The 12,858-nt window shown below is 46.3% G+C and overlaps 1 protein-coding gene across 1 annotated transcript in view; it reads left to right on the forward strand.

Moving 5' to 3' along the window:
- The first annotated feature begins 11,836 nt into the window (after positions 1 to 11,836).
- KCNS3 (potassium voltage-gated channel modifier subfamily S member 3) overlaps positions 11,837 to 12,858 on the forward strand; it is a 38,226-nt gene continuing 37,204 nt past the window's right edge. Inside the window, exon 1 of the mRNA XM_032866886.1 lies at positions 11,837 to 12,212. The gene's annotated coding sequence lies outside the window, so the exon portion shown is untranslated. The remainder of the gene's footprint in view (positions 12,213 to 12,858) is intronic.

A 12,858-nucleotide genomic window follows, 5' to 3' on the forward strand; every position in this document is an offset into this window, starting at 1 on the left:
AAGAATAAGCTAGGAATCTGGGTTTCTCACCATTGCAGTCTGCCTGGGAGCCTGTAAGGCTACGATGGGGGCTTGGATCATCCCTCTGTGCTTGTTCCAAAGAGAGATGAATGGAGGCCTGTGAGAAGCCATCTGAACCCTAATGGAATGGCCAGACAAGGATTCTACATTAAGTTTTGCTGATCTTAATGAGCCTTTCAAATTATACACTGATACCTACTTCAAAGGCTTGGAGGTGGTGTTCTGTGAGGAGAAGATGAGGAAGAGCATTTGTGTATTAGTGAAATTTGTGGAGCTCATCTAAAGGCAAAGTCCAATGTCTTGTTTATGATGTGGAGCTTTCAGTAATGACATGGGTTGCTGGGTCCATAACAAGGCTAAGTTGGGTGCTGTGGGGCAGCCCTGGGCTCCAGCTCTAGTAATCATTGGTGTTAGCATTTATCAACAGCCTGGTGTAGATGCAGAGTCTTAGGATGTCTGTCCTACCTGTCCTACCCTCAGACCATTGGCATTGCTTCCAATGAGGGACTGGGGGCCATCTGCAATGGCAAAGGGACTGGTCTATCAAAAAAGGAGCCATCACTGACGACCGGGCAGACATCAGTCACAGATATGCCACTTAGACCTGCTCAAGATAGGGAAGAATGATGGTTGAAAAATTCCTCACTGAGAAGATTCCAGGATGTAGAATGGGGGGAGGGGGAGGGGCAGGAAACAGCCCTTTTTGGTGGTGGATATGATGGAGCTCCTGGCTGCTAGTAACTGAAATGTGACTGATAAATTTAATCAAAGAGTAATTTCCTGGGAGCTCACAGAGTTCATGAGAATCCAGAAGATCACATTTGGGGATGAGCAGAATCAAGGACATTCTGGGTGGTTAAGAAGCTGACTAACTTTGGAAATCCAATGACTATAGGAAGTAAATACTACCCTCCCATAAAGCCCGAGTGCATAGAAGACTAAAAACCTAGGAAAAGACTAGAATAGAAAAACAAACCCACCTTTTGATAAATGGAACTGACAAGAAAGCTTGTCTACTTCAATTTGGATTCTGGGCAGAATAATTTTTTTTCTACCTTCCCAACTAGGTTTGGGGTCTGTATTTATACTATCTTATGGTCCACAGAACTCCCATGCCATGCCATTAACCTAAATGTGGTCTCCAATGATAATGCACCCAAGAAAATAAACACCGTTTGGTACAGCAAGCTTGAAACCAGGCCTTACAGACATCTTGGATGAGTGGGTTGATGTGTTCATTAGGATGAGTGTGGGGCTCCCTTACACTGTTGGAAGGAAACAGAATGGGAAGGCAAGAGTATCTGATAAGGGTCAGGGGACCTCTACCTCTGCTCTTGTCATGGCCTCACAAATATGGATAGGGACAGAACTAAATCCATGGGTTACTTTGCCAACCAGTGTTTGCTAATCAGTCAATCTTTGGAGGTTATATTAGGTCTGTCCAACTGGCTGATTGGTAAAAATTTCCCATCTACTATGAGCTTTTCAATGACAGGGACCATGGGTGCTTAATATATAGTAAGATAATGTTTTAAAATATTAATCAGAGTGTTTCTCCCATCCACAGTTTTTATATACAATTGTCTCCCCATTTAGTTAGAGGTTAGGATTAAGATTATAGGGATGCAAAGAGGAGGAAATATCAGAGTTTGACTTCTAACTTGCAAAATAGGCTCTTGACGCTCATATCTCCATAGCTTTGAGAGAAAGGAATTAAATTATAGAAGCTCAAGAGCTAAGATTCTAGCAAAAACAGTAAATGGGAAAGGGGATACACGAAAACCAGTTTTCCTAGAGTTGATAGAGCAAGCTGAGAGGTGGTGGGAAGACCTTTGATCTGAGAGCTGGTGGAGGCCCTAAGGAGGGGAGGAAGAGGAAAAGTCTGGGTAAATTTGGAAGAATCCCAGAGCAAAGGATACCAGTGTCCACATTTGAAGCCAAATAAAGAGATCTGCTCCCAGCACGGTGTCTGAGGCAGACTAGTGCGCTGAGTAAGCTATTGGGGAATATGGGCCCAAGTGTACCTTACAGGGTGCCATACACACCACATGGTGTAGGAAATGAGGCCAGGAGTTCCACATCCTGTAGAAATGCTGCAGATTGCGAAGGTGGGTGATGGCCCCAAAGTACTAGGGTCAAGTCCATGAGGGACACAGTGAACTCAAGAAGCCCAGCGAAAACGTGGAAACTAGTAATGCACAATGGGTTAGGATGAGTATCAAGCACTGGGCAGCCCAGCCCAGTGGAGGGCTGTAGTAATGCTTTACTTCACTTACCCTCATTGCTGGGGTGATGGTCACAGGCCTCTACAGATCATACCTTTGACCTCAGAGAATAAGGGAAGACAGCAGGTGGAGGGGAGGCTGATTTTACAGAATTTAATCCTATGAATTTCAGGACTTACCTGGAATTGCCAATATTGTTTTCTGCTGTCATGTAGAAATGAGTCCTCAAGAGCCATCAGAGATAGAGAAATAAAGAAAATTAAAAAAAAATTGCACCTATAGATCTGTGTTCTTGAAATTCACATTCAATAATCCCAGTTCTTTGCACTGATCCTGATGTAATAGTCATGTTCTGAAAACCTTTGTTGACTAAGGTATTGAATGAATGACAACACAGCTCTTCTGATCATTGGGGAGAGCATACTAGGAAGCCATGCTGCCAGCCCTCTGGCCTACGGGGTCCTTCCTGTCATCATCTGGCAGGACTTGGAGACTCAGCCCTGGGATGGTTTACGTAGAATGAGAATGTTGTTCAACTAGATGCTCAAAACCTAGTACTCTATTGTGAGAACAGAAGGATACACTTCGAAGTTTATGTGGAATTTATATTGATGCTTCTCATTAGCCAGCTAGAAATTTATTTTGTTCGTGAGGAATTCCTCTTTATATACAGAACAGGAGCATGGGTGCTATAAGCCAGAAAGAAAAGAAGAAGATAAATCACACTTATTACTCTCTCTTGTGCTTGGTGGGGCACCAAAGCCTCAATACAAACTTCTAAGTCAGTAGTATTATTACCATTGCCCTCCCCTTCCCCACATAATGACTAAATTGTAGCTGTGGTTAGTATACTTGACACTCAGTAGACCTTCAAATGTTGGTTGAAGGAATTAATAAGTGAAAATTGAGTCACATGCTCAAGGTTAAACAGGTGGTAAGTGGTACATCCTGGATACAACTCTGAAACCTACATATTTCCATCACATGGTGACATGCATTCTAGGACTATAATTCATTCCTTATGCAATATCTGGAAAATCTTCTGAAAGAAACATTCTCTCAAAAAGCAATGATATGGGGCACCTGGGTGGCTCAGTCAGTCAAGCATTGGTCCTCAGGTCAGGTCATGATCCTGGGGTCCTGGGATCAAGCCTAGTGTTGGGCTCCTTGCTCAGCGGGGAGTCTGCTTCTCCCTCTCCCTCTGCCCCTACCCTCACTTGTGCTCTCTCTCTTCAGTCTCTCTCTCAAATAAATAAATAAAATCTTAAAAAAAAACACCTCTCTTTCTCTTTAGTCTTGCTTCTCTTGGGGACCTCAAAGTACATGGGTATAAGAGGCTTTCCTCAAAGCAGGAGTAAAAGAAAATGTTTCAACCTCAGAGAGACTTTTGACGTGGAGCAGATGGAAGGTGAGGGACCACACATCCTGCAACCTCTATTGTCTCAGTAAGCAGATGGCCAGGTTACATGCTACAGATGAGAACTGGGGATTGGGTGGGGATGGAGACACTCCAGGGCTCAGAATGGAGACTTGGGTGGGGTTCTATGGGAAATGTGGACAAAATTGAAGTTGAGTAAGAAAGATTTGCTGAGCACAGAAAGAGATCCCCGAGTAGACATGTCACACATTTCTGAGGGTGGAAGTTATTATCCCCAAGGTTCCACAGGTAGTGTTATTTGAGATCTGTGTCAACTCCTGTAATTCTCTGTGCATTTTTAGAGCTGGCTCTCCATATTTATCTCTCAGCTGATTATCTTCTAGAATGCTCACTTCTTGAAAGCAGAGATTATTTCTTCATCTTTGCGTGTTCCAAAGTCCTTAACACAATGTGCAGCTCTGAGCAGCCTCTCTAAGGACCAGGATCCGATGGAGGTTGAGGGCTAGGAGATGTCAACATATACAAGCAGGGGTTGAGTCAGCAGATAAGCTTGCCTAGAAGAGCAGCCCTGGAGAAAGAACAGAGGCAGGGAGAGGAGCTGAATTCACTACCTCATGGAAGTGTCTTCTATGAGGGTGAACTCTTGTAAGGATCAAATTGCCCCCCGGCTCATCAGGATTCTTCTTCTGACTCTGGATCACTGTGTGGGAGGGGATCCCCTTCTTCCTGCTTCTCCTTGAGTGCACCTCCATGGCTGATGATTGACTCCCAAGCTTTCTTGCCCTTGCTCTCTATGACTCAGCATCCTACAGCCAGCCTGTTGTACAAGGTTATTGAAAATGATAACTCATGATAGCTCAGTGCCCTGATGAAGGAGAAATCTGGGGCCTTCACAGTGTCAGAGAACCACAGGAGAGTGTTCCTGGGTGTGGAAACAAGGGTGTACCCATGTGTGGCTGTGTGTGTGTGTGTGTGTGTGTGAAGCACATATGTAACTTCTTGAGAGCATATGTATATGCCCACGCAGGTGTGTGCATTTTCGTGTCTTTGTGTGTGAATGAGGGTACACGGGAGCCCGAGTCTTGTACAACAGACTTACTGTCCTAGAAATCTATCTGCTGGGTCAGACGAAAGGAGAATTTTCCATACTTTGCAGCCACAGAACAACCTGAGCCCAAACATTGATTTGGGTCTCCTGAAGGGAGTTATGAAAAATTCCTACCATGCATTGTTGCACCACCACAAAACTTGGCATTTCAGAAGCAAAAAATAAATAAATAAATGAATGAATGAATGAATGAAGCATCTCCATTTTTATAAAACTTCATGACTGCTTTAAGAGCTAAATAAAATAGTACGTGTAATATTTATTAATAGTAATGAAGTAACTGTTGAGATTAGGATCACTCTCATTCATACACACACAGGCACACAAATAAATTGCTTATTTTTCTTTCAGGTAAAAGGGTTGCAGTGATTGGCAGTATATGGCATTTCTCTCATAGCTCCATGAAGTGGGGAAGGCCCCAGAGTTAAACAGCTCTTTGAGATGGGTGTCTGTCAGTTCCGATCACCTCCTAGTCACCTGGTTGGCGAAGGAGCATTCTTGCCATAAATAGGATGAGCCTTGAACACACGACAGCTGACTCAAGACAGATGAGACTGACAGCAGTTTATTAATCACACGTACTCATAGCCACGGGGAGGAGGACACCACACCCCACAGGGGGCCACTTGGGAAAGCTTGGGAGCAGAGAACCAGCAGGGGCTCTCAGGAGGAGTGCTTTGCAGTGATGACAGGATGAGGAGATTGTTGGTTCCTGCAGGAGGATGTGATTGGCTTGTTTGAATAATTCCACAGGCTGGCAGGGAGGCAAAACCCATTAGGTAAAGAAGCAGGTAAGGCGTAGCTGGTCTAGTCAATAGGGGAACTCGCCAGAAGGGGAGACTTTCCCCCTGTGTGGGAGGCATATCTGGCCAGAGTAGTAGAACTCCTGGCTAAGCCTCAGGAGTCCTGCAAAGTTCAAAGGTGTTAAGGCAGCACAAGGAATCTCATAATAATTGGGGGATACCATACAGTATAATATCCCCATTTTACATGGGAGAAATAGAGACCTAGGAGGGACAGGTGACAGAGCTAAATTTTATGTTGAGTTGGGCCAGGTGACAGAGGGCCAGGTGGCAGAGCTAAATTTTATGTTGAGTTGGATACCAAGAGACTTTTTCTTTTCTTCCTCTATATTGCTCATTATCTTATTTGAACCCTACTCCCACTCTATCAGGGAACATCTACACAATGAAGAGACTGAGGGTCAGAGAGAGAGGAAATGCTCCAAGTCTCACAGATAGAGGGGAGTAGAGCCAAGGTCAAACTCAGAGGGTTGAGTCTAGGTCAAACTCAGAACAGAGCCAAGGTCAAACTCAGGGGGTTGAGTCTCAGGTGCCTCACTTGCTGGAAGAGCAGGCTCAGGGGCTGGCCCTGAGAGTGGTCACAAGTCTGCAGACTCCCACATCTCTGCACGGCATTGGGTAGGATACAGCCCCCACAATACAGATGGAAACATCAGCAGGGTTTCTGCAGCTCTGAGAATTCCATATAATAGGACAAGAAACTGGACTGAATTCTTCAGATAAGTTTGTTTTTGTTGTTATTGCTATATGAAAAAATAAGGACTGGGACGATTGTGTCGAGCATGTGCCTATCCAGGGGCAATAGTCAAAGTATTTAACAACTGCTAGAAAGACTGTTCAGTCTGGTTGGGCCAGGCATTGACTCTTTAGTTGTAGGATGGTGGGAAGTTCTGGGGGATCCTGAAGAAGGGCTGAGACAACAGGAAGGATACTCAGGGAGCTTCAGGGCAGCACTATTTACCAACTGGTATAAGTATTTCAATATTTCTATCAGTCTTGTCCATACCCTCTGACCTGCAATCCTGCTGTTGGATATATATATATATATATCCCTCTCAAATTCTTCCCAGGTCCATAAGTGGGCACATGCAAGGATGTCCGGTTCAGTGCTGTGGTGGTGGTGGTTCCCATCATTGAGGAGGGGATGGTGTTCACAATTAAAAAAAGAAAAAAAAGGAGCATATGATGCACTCAGAGCAACAAACAGGGATGGAGGTCAAAACCACCACAGTGTGGAGTGAAACACTCCAGAAGATTAAGATAAAGGACACATTTCCATTTGCATAAATTAGAAATGCATGCACTCAAAACAACCTTCTACAAGGACATGTGGAAACAGAAGGTTATCAATAAGCACATTAGAATGGCTGCCTATGGAGGGTGGGCTGGCAATGCAAGTGTGGAATGGGGAATAAAGGAATAAACAAACAGAAACAGAAGAGAGGTTTTGTGTGTGCTGCTGCTGCCAATATGCCATACCCAAGGATGGTGAGTGATTTAATCCTCTGCAACCAAGAGGAAAAAAAGAAAAAGGCAAGAAACATGAAGTCAGTGCAGCTACCCAACTCTCATGGGTATTTGCAGTTGCATTTAAAGAGGAAGAGGAAGACTGGGGTGCATTGGAGAGAGTGGTCTCCCAGCAGACAGGAGGGCACTAACTTTCCATCTTGCTCTTCCAGAAAGATCTTTTGGTTGCTTCTCACTGTTGTGTCTTGATATGGGAGAATCTCCTCTTTATCACTGTAGTAAGAAGTTGTGATTTTTTTCCAAAGAAATTTTGATAGAACATTCCTTCTGTCACTGAGACTGAATAAGCCACTTCCATGGCCATCCATAAAAGAACTCAGTCATCTGATCTCCCCTAGTGACATGGGAGGCTTGGACATGTAGGCTTTATCCTGGCGCTCAGTGTATCGAGTAGGATGATCAGAGTCCTGGTTTGTCTGGATCGAGGAGGTTCCAGAGATACTGGACCTCTAGTTTTTTTTTTTTTTTTTTTTTTTTTTTTATGCAAGTAAGACAATCCTAGGAAAACCAGGAAGAGTTGGTCACCTTATGATCCAGGTAACCATTGGGTATATTTTTACTGAAGAAACAGAAGAGAAAAGATCACATGGGGTTGTGCCTGGCTGTCTCTACTATGGAGAAACTTTCCACTCTTCTAGTTGGAAATAAAGGCTAGAACCTAAGTTCTATCACAGGTATGCAGGATTATTTATTTATTTATTTTTAAGATTGTATTTATTTATTTGACAGAGAGAGAGATCACAAGTAGGCAGAGAGGCAGGCAGAGAGAGAGAGTTCGAGGAAGCAGGCTCCCTGCTGAGCAGAGAGCCCGATGCGGGGCTCGATCCCAGGACCCTGAGATCATGACCTGATCCGAAGGCAGAGGCTTAACCCACTGAGCCACCCAGGTGCCCCGGTATGCAGGATTATTAAAATAGGTGCAGAACTCCCCAAGAGGAGAAAAACCATGAGGTTGGCCCATCCAGTATTTGGTCCCTCTGAGTTTGTTTTCCTGTACTCTCCCTGAAGTCTGAAGACCTTAGTTCATCCATCTATCCATCCACCTACCCACCCAACTACCTATCCGTCCGTCCATCCATCCATCTATCCATCCAGCCATTCATCCATCATCTATTTTTTTTTATTCTTAGAGTAGTCACTGAACATCTGTAATGCACCAGGCTCTGAAGATACTGAGATGAATAATATCACATAGTGCCTGCCCTCAAGGAGCCCACAGTTTAATAAAGAAGACTCAGTCTACACAGGTGACCATATTGTAAGAGCATAACTGTAACTAGAGGTCTGTACGAAGTATGATGGAGCCCAGTAGAAGGAATAACTAAATATGATTTCTGAAAGCTTCAAAGAATGGGTGATAATGATATTGCAGGTGGAGCTGGCATTTGCCAGGTAGGGAAGGGGGCCTTGTAGAAACAGGGTGCGGGCAGGGCCAAGGTTTAGAAAGCACACAATAAACACAGTGGAAAGATGGATCTAATGGGTCAGGCTGGAAGGTAAGAAGGGATGGTGTGTGTCAGTGTGGGGGAGGGTGTGTGGAATGAATGAGGCAGGGAGAAAAGTGGGAAGAGCTGGAAATATGAGTGAAGAGGTAAGCTTCAGCCAGATTTTGAGCCCTCTGGGAGTCCATCCCTTGGAGTATTTTCATGGCCTGACCTCTCAGACTCAGCCCTTACTACGCTGAAGTAGATTATTATGAATACTGAGACATGGAACGTAGTATGTGCTTGCCCAAAGTCTTCTTGACTATGACACAGGTGTTCTATGGAATTCATCTTGGGAAATGCTCAAAGTCCTCAGAGGACATCTCCAAGACCTGAGGAGAGGATTCCTTTGTGCCTGGAGACCTAAGACATATTCTGTTACAGAGGCTTTTTTTTTTTTTTTATTGAATAATTTATAAATGATGTCCTTTTATCTGGGTAGCTGTAAGGCTTTTAGAACTGGCAAACACCTTGGGGATCATCTTGTCCAAACCCAAATAGAAAGCTGGAGAGGAGAAATCACTGAGCTGATCAGAGGCAGAGATAGATGAGAATTCAAGTCTTTGGACTTGAAGACCACAAATATTTAAGGCACTTTCTTTATTTTTGCTTTATGTTTTAAAAAATATTTTATTTATTTATTTATTTGTTTGTTTGTTTAAGAGCCAGAGCGTGCACACCTGTGCATCATGGGGGAGGGGCAAAGGGAGAGGGGGAGAGAGAATCTCAAGACTCTGCAATGAGCACAGAGCCCAACCAGGGGCTCAATCTAATGACCCTGAGATCATGACCTGAGCTGAAATCAAGAGTCCTAAGTTCATCCAAATGAGCCACCCAGACACCCTCAAGGTACTTTGAATATAAAAATAATATAACAGGGCATTTAAAGTAAACATACACATAATTTTGTGAAAGAACAGAGATCATCGTAGCAATAATCTGGAATAAAAGAATTCTAGCTAATCAACCAGATTTGGTCTTGACCTGCCTGGCATCCTAGCAGAGACTGATGTGATGGTTCATATGTTTTCTCTTTATCTGATGGAAGAAATAATATATTTCAGTTCCCATTGGGAGCACACAGAGCCGAGCAGCCCTATGATGGAGGCTATGGTAAATCACTTCACAAACATGCAGACCCTGTTGAAGGTCCTAGAAATTCAGCCTTCAAGGAGCTCACTGCCTTTTTGAAGATAAACAGTGAAAATCCAGTATGTAGGTGCTACGTAAGTAAGAAGCAAAAGGCATGAGGGAGAATGAGAGAGAGGTTCAAAACCCTGGACAGGGGAGGGGTCTTTCCAGAGGGTAGTGATTAAGAAGAGAATGGTGTCCTAAGGGAAAGAAAATTGGTTGAGCAAAGAAAGGCTTCTGGTTGGGAAGGATGGTCCAAGAAGAGGGAGACCACTGTGAGTGCAGGGAGACATGAAAAAGTCTGGCACTTCAGGAACTGCAAATGTTTCAAGGGCTCCCATTGGCTGGTGTGACATTCAGATGGCTGTTTAATGAGAAGCCAGTAAGAGGAACAAATGTTAGCCACCATTACTAATACTCCCTCACTCACCATCTTCCTGTCAGAGATGAGAACACCTTCATTTTCACACGAAGACCCTTTTCCATTAAAAAAAAAAATTAATACCTCCCCTTCCTCCAGCAATGACACACAGCTGGGTTTAGGGTCAGGGACAGGTTTGGGAGGGGAGAGGAGCAGGAGAACGTGGATAAGTGGGTAAGTGGGTAAGTGGGTAAGAGAACGTGGGTAAGTGGGTAAGAGAGGAAGAACTTACCAAAGGAGTATCCAGAGCAAGGAGAATATGGAAGCCCACATTTGCTTGGCATGTCTCCACTGACTCTAGGAGTCTTCTGCAAACCATGGAGGGGTAAGTACTACTGTCAGCTGACGATCAACCTCTTATAGGTTAATGCATGGCTTGCACAGATGCTTTTCTATGTACACAGTTAATGAAAAGGATATGGGCCATATCATGTGGCATAAAGACATTCTGATGGCGTAGGAAGGAGGCAGTTATATCGACCAGAGCAGGCACTGCGGCAATGAAGACTGAGTTCAAAGGAAGAGGCCCTAGGCACAGGGGGCGAGAACATGGCCGTGTGTGTGTGTGTGTGTGTGTGTGTGTGTGTATGAATCCATTTACTTTGCCTGGCTCAACCTTGGTAAACTGTCAGGGATGAACTTTCGGAGAAACAGACATGTACTTTATGACCCATACAACGCTTTCCTGTGTATTAATTCCATTTGCTTCATATGATTGCCCTCTAAGGGAGGAACTTTTCTTACCGAAGAAGAAATGTTGAACCACTAAGTGACTCGCTCACAGGGCTTCCCCTGAGTCCAGCATGATGAAAAGCCAAGTCTGTTTCTTAAGTCTGTGTCCCTTCTATACCCTGTCCCATATGCGCACAGTGGAGGCCTGTCCATTCTGTCCTAGCTTTCACAGATGCTGCATGGAGGTCCTTTCTGACCTCCACCGTGGGTGCCTTCCTCCAGTTCGCAAGTGCCGTCCAGACCTGTGAGAAGGCCCTGGTTCCCTGGCTTTTCTGCACTGCAGATATGCTCTGCAGTGCATGGAGATTCTGAACATCTCTTATTCTCAAGTAAACAATGCTGTACTTTTCAGATAACTTAGTGATTTAATATGATTAAATAGCTGACTGCTGGGAGAGATTCGGAAGCATTTTTCTCAGGTGTTGACAAAATATAAGCATATTTTTAGAATAATCTTAGATCTTAGGTTAAAGATGCTGATTGTATATGCAAATTACCTTCTTCAGAGGCTTGCGAACAGCAGTGTAGACAAAAGCTTTGGCTTCTCCTCAGGACAGGCTTGGGGGAGCCAAAGAACAATGGAATTAGGGACAGGGCCCCCCAAACATCTGTTCCCCAGCCACCTGCCTCCGTACCTTGCCTTCCATGAGCAGAATGAAAGTGCTGGTGTCTGAGGGAACACTGAGTTGGGCTTATGCCTCTCCTCTGCCATTCCTGCTTGCTACTACTTTCTCCTCCAGCCAAAACTCTCTGTAAGGTGCAGGTTTCATGCCCTTAGCCTACAAGATACCCTGAACATTTCTCCCCTTTCTCTGATTCCTACTGTGGGTTTTGATCAAACAAAAACAATGAGAAACTCCAGACACCCCAGGGTACTTGGATGAGGTCAGAAAAAGTGTCTTTCACCTTTTCCATGCATCTCTTCGCCCCTGCCCCCTCCTTAATGCCGGCGCCGGGCCTGGAACTTAACTCTGTGTGGTCTCGCTAGGTGCTTGTCTGAGGCCAGTGGTCAGCAGGAGCTGGCTTGGGGGCAGTTGTCCCATTGCGTGATGTGGGGGCGGGAACACCGGGCGCCTATAGCTTGGAGCAGCTGGCTCGGAGGAATTATTGCAAGTCTGCACAACTTAAAAATCTGCAGTTTGGGGGCGGGAGGGGGAGCGCGGGGGTGGGTCCCCGAGCGTCCCATTTCTCCTCCCGGCGGTTCACTGAGTTCTTGCTCACTGCAGAGGGGCCGACCATGCCTTCCGGACCGCAGGCCGTCCTCGCTGAGGCCGCGTTCGTTCCTCAACCTCGGGCTGAAGGCATCTCCCTCTGACCTCTTCCATCCTTCAGGAAGGAGAACCGGCTCGTCCCCGTTTCGCTCAGTGCATGCGACTTGCTAGGTAAGTCGAGGAACAGAGCAAGAAACAGTCTTGCTCTGCGCAGTGCCCGAGTCTTCGGGCAGCGGGGCTGGTGGTAAACAGGCTGGACCGGGGCGGCTGTTTCTTCCTTCGCACTTTGTTTTAAAACAAGTTGGGGCCTTGATACTTCCTAGGAGAATCCTGGCAAATTTGCAGAGTGTCGCTTGGGGCCGCGACTTTCGGAAGGCTGTTGCCGGTGCCGCGGGGTGCAGCGGGGGGACGCGGAGGAGACGGTCTTGCCTCCCGCCGAATCGCGGGCTCCAGCCCGAAGGGCGCGCAGGTGAGAGACAGCGGGCGCGCTCCTGCTCCCGCCGGGCGGGACAGGGCACGCGGCTCCGGGGGTGACTCTGCACTCGGGTCTCGGCGGGGGCACGCGCGCCGCCAGGGCGCCAGTCTGTCCTTCCGTGCGTCCGTGGTTCGCACGGCCCGAGCCCGGTAACCTGCAACAGACCTCGGCGGAGAGCCTGGCCCTCGGCCCGGGGAGCGCCGGCGGGGGCCAGAAGCTAGGCGGCGGGCGAAGCGGGACCAATGGGGCGGTGGCCGAGCAGCCGGCCCCGCCCCGTCCCGCCCCGTCCCGCCCTATCCGCGGCTCCCAGGAGCCGCGCTCGGACCGGGCAGGACCGACGGA

Source organism: Lontra canadensis, unplaced genomic scaffold (assembly GCF_010015895.1).
Source record: "Lontra canadensis isolate GAN:19392208 unplaced genomic scaffold, GSC_riverotter_1.0 scaffold32, whole genome shotgun sequence".
Lineage (NCBI taxonomy): Eukaryota > Metazoa > Chordata > Mammalia > Carnivora > Mustelidae > Lontra > Lontra canadensis.